At 34.4% G+C, this 11,922-nt stretch overlaps 2 long non-coding RNA genes across 6 annotated transcripts; one reads left to right on the forward strand and one right to left on the reverse strand.

Moving 5' to 3' along the window:
* Positions 1-1,364: 1,364 nt before the first annotated feature.
* On the forward strand, positions 1,365-5,094 carry LOC107777552 (uncharacterized). 5 transcript variants are annotated; one of them, XR_001646214.2, is made up of 4 exons: positions 1,365-1,584; positions 1,933-2,058; positions 3,140-4,209; positions 4,860-5,094. It is a non-coding gene; the product is annotated as an uncharacterized LOC107777552 (long non-coding RNA). The 5 variants fall into 5 exon arrangements; XR_001646215.2 differs by lacking the exon at positions 1,933-2,058 and having other exon boundaries at positions 1,369-1,584; positions 3,140-3,795; positions 3,945-4,209; XR_012698690.1 differs by lacking the exon at positions 1,933-2,058 and having other exon boundaries at positions 1,369-1,584; positions 3,140-3,788; positions 3,945-4,209.
* Positions 5,095-9,382: 4,288 nt separating this feature from the next.
* Positions 9,383-11,376, reverse strand: LOC107777536 (uncharacterized). The gene is made up of 2 exons (XR_012698691.1): positions 10,013-11,376; positions 9,383-9,570 (listed from the first exon to the last, which is right to left on the reverse strand). It is a non-coding gene; the product is annotated as an uncharacterized LOC107777536 (long non-coding RNA).
* Positions 11,377-11,922: the final 546 nt, after the last annotated feature.

Here is an 11,922-nt window from a genome sequence, read left to right on the forward strand (position 1 = left end):
GTTAAAGCTTTTTACTCTAATGGGATCGGGCCGATCATCTCGACAAGATTATATACCACACTCTTATGGGAGCGGGCCGTTCACCTCTGCAGTATAATAAATGTATCTATGGTTCGTGCTGTTAGACCCTCGGTGGTGTACACATTATTATGGGATCAAGCCGTACGCCTCGGCATATCTATAAAATACTCTTATGGGATTGGGCCGTTCGCCTCGGCATCGTCGTGCGTAATATTTGACAAGAAACTAGCGTATCCGTGTGGTTTTTCTAATTTGAGTTGTGACAACATATCTGGTGAGGTCCATTTCATATATACTCTGGTTGAGGAGGTAACTGATAATTGAGAGCTTTAATTTATTGTTCAGAGGAGGATTGTACCACGTACCTATATTTGTTTATACTGTTTATTACCCTATCGTATATTTGTTTACTTCCTACTGTATTTGAGTTATTAGACCACTAGTAAGTGTCGATGTCGACCCCTCGTCACTACTTTTCCGGGGTTAGGCTAGATACTTACTGGGTACGCATTGATTTATGTACTCATGCTACACTTCTGCACTAAATGTGCATGATCTGACAGGTTCATTGATGATCGCTTTGGCGCGTAGGCGCTCCTGTTGAGGAGATTTCACGTGAGCTGCATTCCAGGCTACGCTTCGCAATCCACCGTGAGTTGCATTCCATGTTACAATCCATAGCATACAGAGTCTCCATCAAAGTTATTTATGTTCTCCTGTCTAACTTGTATTCCATACAGATATTGTAGTATTATTGTACTCCTTAGTAGATGCTCCTGCACTTGTGACACCGGATTTTGGGGATTCCTACTGGATGTTCATTATTGCAGTTCACGTAATTATTATCATTTCACCTTGTAATTTATATTTTATACGGAAATTAGAAAATAAAATCACGGATTTTTTACGAGTACCAAATTTTACTCTACTTATTTAATGGGATTCATGATTTCGAAAATAATAAAATAAATAACTAAGTTGATTAATCACCGTTGACTTGCCTGACGGCGGCGTTAGGCGCCATCACGATCTATAGTGGATTTTGGATCGTGACAAATATATTTATAATTTTCTACAGCTTGTTGAGATTGATATAATATGTATATGCAAGAATCGGATCGTATCAGAAATTTCGAATGTTGGAATTTGGGTCTATAGTTGATGTATTAACACTACAAGAAATATACTTTTTAACGATCATTTTTTAACGAATGGATATGGATCCGGTCGTTATAAATGAACGCTTGGCGAACAACTTTTTTTCCGGTCGTTAAAGCCAATTTTTAGCTTGGCATTAACAAAGGAATAATGTTTGATCCTTAAAAAGCATAATATCCCGTCGTTAAAAAATATAATTAATCAGTAAAAAAAGGCGCTATGGTTTCCCTCTTTTTCCCCCAAACTAACCCTACACCCACCCCACTTGCCCTCCAAAAATACTCTTAGCCTACTGCTCGACGAAAACCTAAAACTGCTATCAAGATTAAATTTATGGGAGAAGAGAAAATTGTTAGTCACCTCCGTAGGTATCAACTATTCATCTTAGAGTTTCTTCTCATCAAGGTAAGATTTGAAAATTTACTCTTTTTATATATTATTTTTGGTTCAAATTAATAGGGTTGTGATTTGGTGTTCACTTTGGTGATATTGTTGTTCAAGAATTTGTGGCATGGCCGGTTAAGAATCAACAATTTTCTGTATGATCGATTTCAATTATCTTTATTTGTGCTCAATAATGTTCTAATTATTTTAATCTGGGCTTAAGAAACAAGAATTTTCATAAAGGACAGTTTCAATGTGTAATCACCATATCGTCATGTCTATCTATTCTACTGCTTTACATTTGTATTCTTATCTTGCTTTCTCCTTCTTCATGGCGTGACTTCTGTTTTCCTTTATGTCGAGTAAAAGATTCAGTCGTTCTCCAGTTGGGTTCTAAATAATTTAGGGCCCTAAAAGGATAAAGCTCAATGTGTAAAAATTCGATAGTGGTTTTGATGATGGAAGCTTAACAGTGATTTGCGCTACCATATAAAGGTATATTCTATTGAGTTTTAGACATATATTTGGTGTTTGAATTTTCGCTTCACTGAATTATTATGTTTTCAGTTCACAACTTGTTGGAACAAATCTTGTGATGGTTTTTTGTACAGTTTTTAATTTTTCACAATCTTCTTTAGAGAATTGTTGTCCAGTACTTGTGGAAATGATTATATGATATAGGTTCACTTTCCCCCTAGATTGATCATTCCTTTATCTATATATGGAAAAGTTAAAGTTGAACAGAGCAGCATTTCTTATGTAATTTTAGGACTAAATATAAATGTGCATTTGTTTTCTGCTCTATGAGCCATCTATATTATCAACAAGTAAACAAATCAAACAAATTCTTAGTAACTCATGAAAGGGAAACACTTTTATATGTTTAAACTTATAAACATTCTTTCAGTCTTGCGTTGTCTGCCTTTTAAGTGAATGGTTTAATTCTTTCAGTGTTTGCTCCTATAATGATGGATTATATTGTTTCAACCTTGCCTCAAGCTTGGGATTTTTTTAAATTTCTCCAAAGATCCTTGCTTTATATATATATTATCCATGTGAAATAACTGTCATGAGTCTGAATTTAGTTTTAAATTCTGCATACTCTCCTATTATTCGAATGAAAATATATGGACCTGAAAAAGCCAAGATCTTTTCGTTATAAATTATTGTGCTTTTTGTATCTTTTATTTACATTGTTGCATCTTGATCAAAAAGGCTACGTAGTTCAAATACATGCCATATACGAGTAAAGTGTTGCAGAAATCAAAAGTTAGCTTTATCTGAAATTGAAAGTTTTGTTGAGGTTTTATGCTCTATATTTTCAAGAAATATGTATTATCGGATTGAAAAGAGATATCAGTTCTATTAAAAAAAGAACATTTATCCCATTTTTTCTAGATTATCAAATAGTTTCTGTTTGTTTTGGAACACGGGATTTGAAGAAGTTGCTTGGTACCTTCTTCCTTCCTGCTCCGTTCATCTTTCAAAAGCCCATATTACTTTCATTTTTTATGGTGGATAGATAAGATATTCATCTTGCATTTGGAGTAGTTAATAGGGAAACCTCTGCTTGCAGGGAAAAAATCCTTTGTATAGTTTGGTCCAAAACTGCTGGTGTTTATCATGGACCCCAAGCTTATAAAGGAAGTATTCTTCAATAACTATCGGTATCAAAAGACTCATTCAAATCCAGTAACCAAGTTATTGGCACAAATACTTGTAAGCGAAAAGGAAGGCAAATGGGCAAAACATAGAAAAATCATCACTCCTGCCTTCCACCTGGAGAAGCTAAAGGTTTGTAGCTGTAATGAATTCTCCTTAAGTAGTCCATTTTTATCTTTTCTTTCATCGAAACGGAAACTTCCTCTTCATTGTGACTCTTTTTTGAATTACTTGTTTGGAACCATTTTGTATTCCTAATTACAAAGTCGGAACATTTTGAATAAGTGTCCCTTCATTAGCTTTCTCTTAACTATTTCTTAAACAGCATATGCTTACAGCTTTTGGTTAGAGCTGTACTGAGATACTGAGCAAATGGGAAGACATTGTTGCAGTTGAGGGATCACATGAGATAGATATATGGCATGGCCTTCAACAATTAAGTAGTGATGTGATCTCTCGGACAGCCTTCGGTAGTAGCTATGAAGAAGGTAGAAGGATATTTGAACTTCAAAAGAAAGAAGCTCAATATCTTATGGAAGCTATACACTCTGTTTATATTCCAGGTTGGAGGTGATTTGCCCTAATTATCACCATAGTACTCCTTTACAAATTTCACTTGGCAGTGCAACATGATTAACTCTTGCCCTCGTGTTTGATAATTTGTTGATGCATATATCTTTCCCTTTTCTGATTTCTTGCTTATTAAACTGTTTTGATAGGTTTTTGCCAATAAAGAGGAACAGAAGAATGAAGGAAATTGAAAAGTATGTTCAAGCCTCTATTAGAGGTATTATTGATAAAGAGTAAAGACAATGAAAGCACGAGAGGTGAATATTGAGGATCTGCTTGGTATATTGCTGGAATCAAATTTTAAAGAAATTGAATAGCAGGCATCAGGATTGACAAGCACAGGCCAGAGAAGAGGTGTTGCAAGTCTTTGGGAGTTAGAAACTAGATTTTGATGGATTGAATCGTCTACAAATTGTAAGTGTTCTAGTTAGTCGATTCAATTTCTCAGCCATGGATTTGCCTGTTATTGTTATTATGCAGTGCTTAAATTAAAAATGAACTAGATGCTGCTTCTAATGTTTGATACTAGACTGGATATAGTCATGTCGCAAGTCAACTCTATAGCCATGAGTAGGGGCAGATTATATTATCTGTGGGTGCCTCCGCACCATTACTTCAGCTAAACTCAAACAATTTTTAGGAAAAGATATTATAATACTAATTTCATACTCATTTTGACAAAGGAGTAATGGTGCAATGGTACTAAGCAACCACATACTTAAAACTCTAGATCCTCTTATAAACATGAGAGACAACTCAGCTCGTCAAGAAAGGGGATGAAAAGTAGTTTGCTCGTACTAACCAATGTGACTGTAAAGGATGATTTAGATACCACTGAACAACTCTGACAACATTGGCAAGGAAAAGATGATTTAAAACTTTTTGATTCCCGAATGCACTTTGCTAGTTCAATCACTAGTTATTGTTCACATGTTGTTTTAGGTACTTCAGTGTTTGTATCCTTCGTGTGATGATTGAGCACTAAAATATATTGATTTCTCCTATTTCTTTTTTAATAGCTTATTCTTTGTTACTACACTGACATAATCTTGTTCTTCTAGCAGATCAAGAATTTGAAGCCCGAATATCAATTCTTGAAGAAAGTGCAGAGCAAAAAGTTGAAATACAAGAATTCTTTTATTTTGTTCGGGTGGTTTAATTACGTCTTATGTACATTGGATGCATTTTTTCTCTTTTTTGGAGTTGATAAAATGTTGTCATACAATTTGGACAGTTTATGTTTCTTCGGTTCTTTGTATTAACGATGATGTTTTATATGAATATTGATTATTTAATATATTTTTGATTGTGTCGTGTGTGTATGAAAGCATATGAAATAAATATATAATATTCAATAAAATAAAGCTTTATAATTATATTTATTAAAACTTCTCATTAGCGAAGGAAAATTTGGGCATTAAAAGCACTTGTAACGACCGAATTTGTTGCTCCCATAAATATTTTTGATGACCAGAATGACTATTTAGCGAAGGAAAAATCTATCGCTAAAAAAGACATACTACGACCGGAGTTTATGTTGTCTCTAAATATTCTTTAACGATCGACTTACAGTCCGGTCGTTAACTTTTAACGTCAAAGCTTTTAACGACCGGCGACGATCGAATTTTATCCGGTCGTTACTAGCTTATAATGACCAGTTTTTTCCTCGCTAAAGACTCTTTTTCTTGTAGTGTAAGGTTGAAGAAAGAATTTTCAGTTAGGTTGTGTTGACGGGCTTATATAACTTGTGGTGACTTTGATGTTATTGGACTCCAATTGATATTCCGAGACTTTAGATAGGTCTATATCGTTGAATTGAACTTGTGTGCAAAGTTTGGAAGTAATCTGAAGTGTTTAAGTGTAATTCAGACACTCTTTTGAATGAATGAAGATTTAACAACTTAAGAGAAATTCTATTCGGTTTGAGCCTTGATTCTTTGTTGTGATGTTTTCTGGGTGTTTTGAGGCTTTGGATAAGTTTGGATAATGTATTTTTACTTGTTGGTATAATTGGATGTGGTCCCGAGGGGCTCGAGTGTATTTTGGATCATTGGTTGAGAAACTAGTTAAGTTAAGGATTTGGAGTTTGACCATGGTCAATATCGGGTCAAGATGAGCTCTTTACGGTGTTTTGAGTGCGCGAGCAGGTTCGTTGCGTATTTTATAATTGAAATGCATATATGGTTTGTGTCCGGGAGAAATTGAATTGAGTTGAAGAAATTGAATTGAGGTGAAGAAATTGAGGATTTTAGTAAAAACTTTTCTAAATCATATATTAATGATTTGAAGTCGATTTGAGGTCGGAATTGGATGATATTAGTATGGTTGTGCTCGTATCGGAATGAGTGTTCGGAATTTGTAATATTTGTCGGATTTCGGGGTACAAGTCCAGGGTTGACTTTTTGAGTTGACTTTTTAATTTTAGTTAAAAATCGAAACTTTATTATTCAGAATCGTTTTCTATGGCTTTTATTTATAATATTAAGTTATTTTGGCTAGAATCGAGCCGTCTGAAGGTTGTTTCACGCGGGAACGACTTCTTAGAGTATTGATTTAGCTTCTTTGAGGTAAGTATGATCTTATCTAACTTTGTGTGGGAGAATTACCCCATTGGATTTGGTCAACTTGCACTACTTACTATGTAAAAAGACGTGTACACGAGGTGACGAGTATGTGCACGGGCTTTATGTGTGGTAATTGATCGGATTAGACCCTTAGGTTATTAAAAACCTTGAATTGAAGCTATTGTTATATAAAGCTCATTCATTGTTGATTTACTTCCCGTACTCTTGTGTTATTGTTATTTTTGTACTCATTGTTGTTGAGCGTGGGCTATGTATTGTTGTTGCATTGATATTATTGTTTGAGCAATGTTATGGCATATGGGCACGTGGTGAGCGATTAGTTGTTGTATTGTGATTAAGATGCGCATGCGGTGACATATGGGTGGCATGTATGTTGATGTGCATGCGGCGAGATAAGGGGGTACTTATACGGGTGGTGCAAGTAAGGGGAAGTACTTCATTGTGATGCACATAAGGCAAGATAAGTGAGCTAAAACACGTGAAGCTATTTTGGCAAAAAAAAAATTGAAAAATGTGAAGCTCACACGATGACATAAGGATGATTGTGATATTGATATGTGGCACATCAGAGTGACTCTTGTTGTTATTTTTGTGTTGGAACGATTTGTGACTTCTTGTGTGTGTCATGCATTTTACGTGATTTGTCGGCATTATTTCAATGTGATAATCTGTGTCTCCGTTATTACTTGATGAATTGGTTGTCAAGATGAATTTACCTACGTGGAGTTATTATCTCTTATTTTGTTGAGTTGGTAACATAACGGATTTTTTTGATAAATTCTAAATAAAAAAATTGTTATCATGTTTTACTTTATTTGATTTTTCATAATTCTAAATAAAGAAATTGTTACCATGCTTTACTTTATTTAATTTTTTTTATAAATTTTTAATAAAGAAATTGTTATCATACTTTACTTTATTTGATTTTTAATAAACAAAATTTGAACATTTTATTGGTAATTGATACGGATACGATATATGTGGTGGCACGAGATCTTTGACGTGCGGTTGTGATATTTGTTGATGCACGAGGTCTTTGCTGTGTCAGTTTGACTTATGTTGTGGCACAAGGTCTTTGCCATGCGAAGGTGATTAACAATGTGGGTACGAGGTGCCATGGGAATATGATTCGTGACTTGTGACTTGTGATTCGAGATTATGAGTTGTGGTACCTCAGGGTGATTCATGTTGTAAATCTTGTGTCAGAACAGTTGATGATTAGTACTGTCATTGTTTTTCCGTAATTGCTTTCACATGTACTTTATTTGTGTTTGATTATTTTACTGTTTTATCATATGATTACTCTTTGTTGCCATCTATTTATTTTGCTTCCCGTTGTTAGCTTTATATTGATATTCTATACAAGTTATTTGATTAGTGAGTGTCTTGACTTTAACTTCGTCACTACTCCACTAAGGTTAGTCTTGATACTTATTGGGTACCGACCGTGGTGTACTCATACTATACTTTTGCAAATTATTTTTACAGATCCAGGTGTTGGAGATAGTGGACTCGGGCCGTGTGAGTTTCTTTGATCACAAGCATTCAAGGTAGAGCTGCTTTTTTCGTCGTAGACCCTTGGAGTCCTTTCCTTACGCATATACTGTTAACTCTCTACCCGAAGAGCATCGTATTTAGAGATATTTCTATGTATTCTGTTAGAGCTCATGACTCTGTACTACCTAGTCTTGGGGATTTGTTGTGATTATCCCCGTGTTGGCTTCTATCACCTTTATTTCCGCATTTATATTAAACTATACTTCCTAATGTCATGTTTTATTGGTTTAACTGTTATAAGTGATCGACTTACCTAGTTTTAGAGATTAGGTGTCATCGCGATCCTTAAGGTGAGATTTTGGATTGTAACACTGTTAATATCATCAAATAATTAAACTCACCACCATTTCTAACGATAGCTCAGCCAATAATGTAGCAGAAACAATCGGTGTTATAGTTGGGTAAAGAGACCATATAAAAGATAAATAAGCAAAATGCTTCTTTTCTGAAAATATATATCTATAATTTACTATACAGATAATGGAGAACATGGTTTTTTAATAGTCACCACATAGTGGTTTTGAGGCTTTGGAAGATACTGTCAATTGGGCACAGAAAGAAAGTGCTGGAAATCCAAAAAACACGCACCTGCGAGGCTGTTTCATTTACAGATTTGACACATACCTGATTAGAATTAACACTTACCTAAAGCTTGCTCCCCTCCCATAATACCTAACATTGAGAGAACACACTTTTAGTGCTTATCCAGCTCATATGACCTTTTATTAGGTATTGGGAACCCATAGACCCAATTAATTTAGATTTGTATCCACTAGGACTCTATTGACTCAACTAATTCATATTAGTACCGGATGACCTAGGGATAAAACACAATCTATATATAATCAAGAGGTTTTCTATTGCTTTATCAGCCATAGTTTGTGCTGATGACCCCTATGAAATTTACTAGGCAAATTTTTGCAATCTTCTTTTATTCCCTTTAGACTGGCGTTCCATGAAATAATATGATAAATGCTATAGTTAGTATTCAAAGGATGATAAAAGGTTAGTGAATGTTCCTTGTTTAATAAATTTCACTTATGGAAGAATGCCTTACACAACACTAATGATAGAAATTTTGAATGGAGAACTAAGATTAAGCTAAAGTAAGGGATACTTTTTCCAGTATTCCATCCCTAGCACTTCAGTTAGCAATCAACATATTAACTGACCAAAAGAACTGAAAGGACAAGACAGACCAAAACCTTGACATGTACTGAACCTAAGCTTCTTAATTAAGTCATTTATCATGAAATGAAATGAAACGAAATGTCATAAATAGAAGCTCATATACCAATATATATAAGGTTTTTCTTTTCGTAGACCATTAAGGTTAATTATACGTAAAATGTATCTTGAACATAAGGATGATTTATGTTTTTTGGATGATTATTTCTCCTATAAGTTTAAAACAAAAGTGCAGCTAAAATCATTTCAGTAAAACAAACATGTAAGTGTTTAAACCAATCTGCATTACTTTATCACGGTTAAATTATGAATTCAGGTGAGTATACACTACTTAACTATGGTTAAGTGAAAAAAGTATATGTCGGTCCTTTCTTGTCTTGACCAATAAGCCCAGGCCTTTTCAGCAACATCGCTTCTCTAACTGATTTCTTTAGCTTGGAGCAAACTGCTAGTTAAAAAAAAAAAGTGCTTGTTATGCAATACTTCACGAACTCCTTATGCATAATACATTAGTTTTTACACTATTAGGTAAAAAATTTGAAACTAACGATAGCAAGCAACAACATATAAGCCTAAAAAGTCCTTGCACAAAACTTGAAAAATGAGACCATATAATGTCTTGTCAAAGAGCACCACATCTTTTCTCCCCAAACATGTAATTATCATACAATATCGTTCACTCTTAACAATCAACCATGCAAATCATTACAAACATTCTCACTTTCACTTATATAAACACGACTAAAATGAAACATCAAAAAAAAAAAAAAAAAAAAGCCTTCCCTTGGTTCCTAAACAAGCTCACTCCTATAAAAACATCCCCAAGGGCATCTTACATGTTCCAAACATATACCAGCACATTGTCAGTGCAAAGAAGTTAAACTTACTTTTTTAAGTCGGGAAGGAACAGTCACAAGCAACTTCAGTTTCCACTTCCCGTCGATGAAAATTACGGTGGCAGCCACAGGCTGCGCAAGTAAGGCCGCCGGGAGTTTCTTCCTCGCCACATGGCATGAACTCCCGACACCCGTCAACCGCGTATCCGCCAACACTTGCTGCATGATTTTTTTGGCACTCTCTATATCTCACTGTCCTAATAGTAAATGATGAATTTGTTGAATCGTCGTCTGAAAAGTCATCCTTCATCAAAATCACTTGACGTTTTGTCATCTCTTTAGTTTGAAAAGAGAGATGGCAGATGTATGGCAGAAAATTCTCAGCTAGCTACAGTATGTCGTAATATTTTTCCATTGGAAAACCCTAACCCTAGAAGGCATATTTATATAGCAAGCTTAGTATTAGTACAAGCTTCTTTTTTGCTTTGGGTCGTGGCTTACTGTAGCAAGTAAACGTTGACGCATTCATTACTCATTTCTTTTGTCTCTTCAATGAATATTTGTATATATTTATTCGTGTCAGTTGGGGTCTCTCTCCTAAGGTAAAATCTAGAATAATCGGGCTGAATTGATTGCTCAACTTCCAATTACGTATCAAATTTGCTTTGCTTAAAAAGGATTGACCGCTCTATAATTTTTTAAATTAAACTTAACATAAATCATTAATTAGCTGTGTTTCCATAACTAGGAATGTAATAGTGACTGATTTCCTATAGAGCAACATGATAAGCTTGCTTTTATTTGGACTAAATGAATGTGGCTCTTAGAAGTGATAGGCAGCCTGCTCGAAAATATAAAACTGGTAATCCAACTTTTTTTTTGTTTACAATATTGACATATTTTAGTGTTACTGGTCTCACTTTGCATGGACCTGTAATTACGATCCAGATGAACTGATAATGTGAAAAATCTTTTCCACTCAGACTATAAACTCATCTGGTAATTAGGATTTGGCCCACAGCTTATACATTCATTCCACTACCATTGCAGGTATATTACGTATGTGCACTAATTTAGGTACAATTCCGATTAAAAAAGAAGTGGAATTTGCAGGATCATTAGCTTAAGGAACTTTCTTTCTTCTTTAATTTTATTGTTATACTTTCCACTAGCTTAGAAACTTTATGGCAATGGCAGATAAAAACTAGTGTGTATGTGTAAGACTAACTGTGCTACATGACAAGACCATGACATTTTTTCCTAAGATTAAGAAAACCAAGATATTTGACCCATTTTAAATTATATATATTTCCATTGGCAAAACAACAATCATTGAAACGTTGCTCTTTGTCAACAGAGTTCGAAAATCAAACACTATCCAAAGAAGCTGCTCAATATTCCCGACCTTAACAAAAGTGATCATTGAAGTATTTAATTTATACACACTGACAACAAAAAGGAAATTTTTTATACTCAGTACATGATAACACGTTGTAAGTTCACTTATTTTATCTTTTAGGTAACTAATCTACACTTACCGTAAATGATTTTATGCAATTATCTCTGAGTTGACCTGATAGAATAAAAAAAAATTATATTGTCAGTGTATAATGTTGAGCTCCTCCATCGGCTATCTATAAATCGGCTATGTAGGGATATAAAGATATCTTATATTGTACTCCCTCCGTTTCAGTTTATGTGAACCTATTTCTTTTTTGGTTGGTTCTAAAAAGAATGACCCCTTTTTAAATTTGGAAATAATTTAGCTTAAACTTCCAATTCTACTATTAATGAGAAGTTTATAACCACATAAATACTCTGGACCTTTTTTTGACTTGTTTAGAACCACAAATTCTAAAAGTCTTATTTTTTCTTAAACTCCGTGCTCAATCAAACAGGTTCACATAAATTGGAACGGAAGGAGTAGTAGATAATATCCTCGCCTCATGAGCTAACTTCTG

The sequence above is a fragment of the Nicotiana tabacum genome, chromosome 14 (genome assembly GCF_000715075.1).
Source record: "Nicotiana tabacum cultivar K326 chromosome 14, ASM71507v2, whole genome shotgun sequence".
Classification (NCBI taxonomy): Eukaryota; Viridiplantae; Streptophyta; class Magnoliopsida; order Solanales; family Solanaceae; genus Nicotiana; species Nicotiana tabacum.